The sequence below is a fragment of the Haliotis asinina genome, chromosome 14, assembly GCF_037392515.1.
Source record: "Haliotis asinina isolate JCU_RB_2024 chromosome 14, JCU_Hal_asi_v2, whole genome shotgun sequence".
Taxonomy (NCBI): Eukaryota; Metazoa; Mollusca; class Gastropoda; order Lepetellida; family Haliotidae; genus Haliotis; species Haliotis asinina.
In genome coordinates, this window is record NC_090293.1 from 41,983,574 (window position 1) to 41,989,573 (window position 6,000).

The window sequence follows — 6,000 nt, forward strand, 5'->3', positions numbered from 1 at the left end:
TGACTCTACCACTCCTAGTGACTACTACTGGGTTTTAACATATGTCTGATCTGACACATCAGTCTGATGTGTCTGTGTTGTCACAGGATTCTTTGTTGGAGACACATGTACATTCAAGTTTCTCTGACCATTGGGTGGAGGTAGGAGCTCATGAGTGGGTGGTCTACAGAGCTTAGTGCCCTGTGTGTGAGCGGTCTCAGTTGAGGGTCTTAGATGACTCTTGTTTCTTCTGTACTTCTGGTTGTTGTGCTCTATGACATAAGATCGTGGAGAGGCATGATGAGCAACAACTTTAGCTGGAAGCCACTTGTTGGTACCCGGTAGAGGAGCCATTCTAACGGGATCACCTGGAGAGAGAGCTTTGAGATCAAAACTTGCCTTCTGATTGTGATACCACTTTTGTCTCTCCTTCGCCCCGTTCAAAGAGTGACATCCTTCCTGTCATAGGCTTTTGGTAGCAGCAATTCTCTGGACACAGGTATCTTGTTCCTGGGTCGTCTTCCCATAGACAGTTGAGCAGGTGAGAGTCCACATGACTGCAGTGGTGTCGAGCGATAGTCTAGGAGAACAAGTTGCTTATCACTTGATTTCTTCCAAAGTCTCTTCACCGTCTGGATCGCTCGTTCAACTTCACCATTAGACTGGGGGTAATTGGGTGAAGACGTCACGTGTTGAATATTATAGTCTTCACAAAACTGAGCAAATTCTCTGGAGCAGAATTGAGGACCATTATCAGACCTCCATTTCTCAGGAATTCCATGTCTGCAGATCTGACTTTTGAGAGTTTCTATGGTAGTTCTGCAGCTCATATCTGCAAGTCTGTCAACTTCAATGAATCGTGAGAAATAATCTACTGTAAGAAGGTACGGTTTGCTTTCAAAGTCAAAGATGTCACTTTCGATTTCACACCATGGATAGGCAGGAGTTTTACTTGGCATCAATGTCTCTGACTTCTGTTTGTTCTGGAACTCATTACACTTCACACAGTCTTTGACTAGACTCTCTATTTGGGCAGTCATTCCAGGCCAAAACAAAGCTTCTCGAGCTCGTTGTTTGCATTTGCTGATGCCAAGGTGAGAAGCATGGATCTGCTTCATCATATCAGCTCTCATGCTGGGAGGAACAACAATGCGCATACCTTCGTATACAATTTCGTCTCTGGTTCCAGTACTCTCTTAGGCAATGAGATACTTCATACCTAGTGTCTGGTCAACCTTTCTGAATGATTGAGTGAAGTTCGTTCAACTCATCAGCTGTACACTTCTGAAACTGTTGGTACCTTGTCGGCGCAACAACAATGTAGTCAACCATATTGACTGAATGTCAACTTCCTGGTCTGGTAGATTTGCGCGGCTCAAAGCGTCACCAACAGGAATTTCATTTCCAGATCTGTAAATTACATTCAGATCATAAGGCTGCATCTTCAGCAACATGGACTGTAGTCTCACTGGCGCAGCAAGCAGTGGGCTTACTGAAAATCGCCTGTAGTGGCTTGTGATCAGTCTCTACAGATACTGGGCGGCCAAAGATGTAGTTATGGAATTTTCTGCAGCTGTGAACAATTGCAAGCATCTCCTTTTCAATTTGGGCATAGCGTTTTTCTGTGTCGGTGAGTGCCCTTGAGGAGAAAGCTACAGGATGCCCATCTTGCAGGAGTACTGTTCCCATCGCATAGCTACTGGCATCACACTGGATCACAACTGGTTTCTTGTGGTCAAATCTAGCTAACACTGGAGCTGAACTACAAGTTCTTTGAGTTTTTCAAAGGATTTCTGTTGTGGCTTTTCCCAAAAGAAGTCAACTTCTTTCTTGATGACCTCACGTAGTGGTGCATCTTCATCGCTGAGACTAGGCAGGAACTTTCCCAGGTACTGAGTCATTTCAAGAAAACGTCTCACGTCACCTTTTGACTCTGGAACAGGCATCTCTTTTAGAGCCCTCACTTTACTTGGATCAGCCTCCAAGTCATCTTGTGTAAAAATATGACCAGCATATTTCACTCTGGTCTGTTTTACTTGGCACTTTTCAAAGTTCATCTTCAGATTGAAGTCAGTTGCCCTCTTGGTGACTTCTTTCATGATCCGATCATGATCTGCCTCAGTCTTTCCACCGATCAAAATGTCATCCATGATAGCTCTTGAACCTACAATTCCGTCCAGCATAGTATCCATAATACGCTGAAATATTTCAGGTGCTGATTTGATTCCGAATGGCAATCTGAGCCATCTAAATCGTCCGATAGGGCTGTTGAATGTGGTTATGAGACTGGATTCATAGTTGAGACAAATCTGGAGAAATCCTGACTTTGCATCAAGAACAGAGAATATCCTGGCTTCAGGAAACGATGACACTACTTCCTCTACTGTGGGTATTGGATAGTGTTCTCTGCGTATAGCCACATTCAAGTCCTTAGGGTCAAGGCATATCCTCACTTTGTCACTCTTGACCACTGTGACCATAGAGCTCACCCAATCAGTTGGCTCTGTTACTCTGGCTATTTGTCCATTCGCTTCCATTTCATGTAGCTTGGACGTGATTTTTTTCACTAAGGCCTTTGGTTGCCGTCTCGGTCCATGTACTACAGGGGGTACAGTAGGATCAATCTTCAGTGACAGGTTCCTGGAAGAGTTCCTGTGGTAGACTTCAACTCAGGATATTTGTCAATCTCTTGAGTGACAACATAGGTTCTCTGAATCAAACCTAGCTCTTCACAGACATCTTCTGACAATAGAGGTTTCTGATCCAGGTGAATGACATAAAATGGAACATTCACTGTTTTGTCCTTGTACACAACAGGCAAGGTAACCTTACCTTCAACTTCAAGTGAATGAAGTGTGTAACTTTTGAAGCATTTGTCAGTCTGCACTAGTGGAAGTTTTAGGCCCATTTCAGCATAAGTTTGATATGGCATGAGTGATTTATCTGCCCCTGTGTCAATCTGCACACCCAGGTTTCTACCACAAACACTGACATCTATCCACCATTTCTTATCATTGGACTCAACAGTATGCACTAAGTGTGAGTATTCATATGAAGAATAGTCATATTCATCATTTTCTTCAACTTTTGAACATGATTTTCTGGCTTCACTGCTACATGCTACATTGTCTACCTCATCAAGTCTAGTTTTGCACATTTTAGCAAAGTGACCAAATAACTTACACTTGGAACATTTGGAACTTTTAGCAGGACATTTCTTGTGAGTAGCTTGATACCCACATCTGCTACAAATGTCTGATTTAGAATGTCTTTCATGTGTTTTGGGTTTCTGTGTCCCATGTCTGTCATGTTTAGGAGCATATGATTGACTTGTTACATGTTTCCTACCCGCTTTGGGTTGTTTCTTCATGTACACTCTATTTACCTTGAGGTCTTCATCACCAATGGTTGCCATACTTTGTAGTGATGCTTCATAATTCTGACCTATCTGAATAGCAAGAGTGAGATCGTCACCTTTATCCAGACACTTCTCTTTAACTGAATCATAAGCTCGAAGAACAATGGCATCTCAAAGCATTCTATCTGAATCAGTATAGCCACAATCTTTTACAGCTTATGTTGTAGCTCGGGGCAATAGCTTATGTTTTTAGGAAAAGATAGTCGCTCTAGGAGAGTGTCACAAGTCATGTCCCAGGAGATTGTTTACATCTGAACATCGAAGTCGTGACGATGATTACGAATGTGCGCGAGATATAACATCATTTTTTTGTAAAATGTGTTTAAATTTGTCAATTGCACTTCATAGCAAGAAACATTATGGCTCATAAACTTCTTCATGGCGCACGTTCATGGTGTTCGTAATCATCGGCACGACTTCGATGTTCAGATGTAAACAACATCCAGGGGCATGACTTGTGACACTCTTCTGACTTGTGACACTCTTCTGCAGTGACAATCTTTTCCTAAAAACATAAGCTATTGCCCCGACAACACCTCATACCTAAACGCATTCAACACGGGTGGTCAAAGATGGATAAGTATAAAAATGTAATAGTAGGAACTAAAAACAAAACTCATCGAGCTTCTTCCAACGACACCATGTTTTGCAGCGTGAGTTTCCGCTCGCGACCGAAAAATCTCCGGAGATGGCCGAGTGTGTTTCCAGTATTACCGACATTGCTTCCGATAGGGCCGATGTGTTTCTGTTATTACCGCTAAACTACCGATATTGCTGCAATTGTTTTGAGAGTGGACTGCGTTTGTTTACATTTGAGATGCAATTCCTTCAAATTTGCTGTAATTCCTTCAATTACTTAGGGGGGCCTGTTTTACTAGAAGCTTCAAATCAGCCACAAAATTGTTGAACCTTTCATTCTGTTCTTGTTTACGCCTATTGAATATCACTGTTGAACTAATCTGATTCTTCTTAGGTGCTACATATTGGTCATACTTTCCAAAAACACCATTCCGCTTCAGCAGCGGTCCATGTAAATGTTTCATACACTTCTCTTCCCTTGGCACCGATATAAGTCATTAAGTAGTTCACTTTCTGTAATTCAGTTTTACCTGACAGAGGCCCGTTGAACGTAAATTGACAAAGTTGTTTCAAACTTTTCCATTCACGCTCTAAATCAACAGCTTCCCAGTTCATCTGAGGCCTATTGCTTTCACTAGTTGCCATGTTTACAGTTCATTGACAAGTAAGCTTCGAAGAATTTCACTAGAATCACTTCTAAGTGCTCAATGCAGCACAGGCTGGTAATTTCGTGAGCATGCGGTCGAACGAACTTTTGCTTCTATTTATGATTTCTGAGCATAACAGTTCATAAAAACTTGCCGTTTTGTTCTTTAGAGATCTAGACTCCTTTTTCTGGATCGTCAAACTTCAAATTGTTAGTTTGAAAGTTATAATTGCCGACTTCTGACACCATGTCACATACTAGACAACTCGGCAGACGTTGTCATTAAGTTTATTGTGTGTCGTCTGCAGTCGATAACATAGCACTGTAAGGTTACTGGCGAGATCTCGTCGTAGTCGATAACATACATTACACAAGCTACTGTACTTGGCTACGAACGGAGTTCAAAGTCCACACGTCAGCTTGCCTTTACCTTTCAAACCACCAGAATGGGAAGTAATAGACGACGGGCATGAGATACATCGTGGATCAATAGTAATCAAATACGCACCCCATCTAAACGTACAGACCTAAACTTTCTTAACATATCTTGTCAACATGAAAACAGCAAACACGTTCCATGGTTAACAGTGCAGACGACAGATATATAGATCTACGACATTGTGTTTACCTTTGACTCCTTGCAACGACTTAGACACCGCTAACTGCTACAAGTAATGTACAGAGCTTCAAATGGATTGCTGCCAACGTCACAATCTAACACCATTGGCTAATTTGGTTATCAAGTGACTAGACTTGTCTCCTCTTTGTAAACAAACTTGCTTTTATACAGTCCATATCTACCTCCGTGTACACAGAAAATAATGTTTGGCATTATTACATGTACCGAGTACAACTGCACCTGTTGGGTGCTAAACCATCACGTTACTTTCCATGCTGGGAGAAAATGCTGTCATCAATGTGCCCGCGTCAACATAATTGACCGTTCTTCTGGTCGCATTTGAATTCATTTGATGTGAAAACTCACATAATAATAATTAAAAAATAATACCAAATAAGTAATACAGCACATAGACAGATCCAGAGGTGGGGTGCATAGGTTCGACCCGTGAAGATCCGAGTAAAATTGATCCTCAGTGACCCATGCTTGACATAAGAGGCGACGAAAGAGATCTGGTGGTCAGGCCTGACTGGGTTGATATGTCATCGGTTCTCCATTGCGTATATCAAACGATATATCAAACTGTTCATCACTGGATTGTCTGGTCCAGACTCAACTATTTACAGACTATATAGATGAACTCATGGGGGCTTGTAACGCTACAAACTGCCATTAAGGTATGAGTTAGTGAGTTTATTCGAGTTGTATGGTGGCGGTCTGTAAATAATCGAGTCTGGACCAAACAATCATCCAGTGTTC

At 42.0% G+C, this 6,000-nt stretch overlaps 1 protein-coding gene across 2 annotated transcripts in view; it reads right to left on the reverse strand.

Moving 5' to 3' along the window:
• The window catches only part of LOC137261777 (uncharacterized), a 21,241-nt gene extending 15,955 nt beyond the window's left edge, over positions 1-5,286 (reverse strand). The window contains exon 1 of one of the 2 annotated variants that reach the window (XM_067799558.1): positions 5,251-5,286. The gene's annotated coding sequence lies outside the window, so the exon portion shown is untranslated. Of the gene's footprint in view, positions 1-4,987; positions 5,100-5,250 lie in introns of those variants that run through there. The other variant, XM_067799559.1, reaches the window with a different exon arrangement.
• Positions 5,287-6,000: the final 714 nt, after the last annotated feature.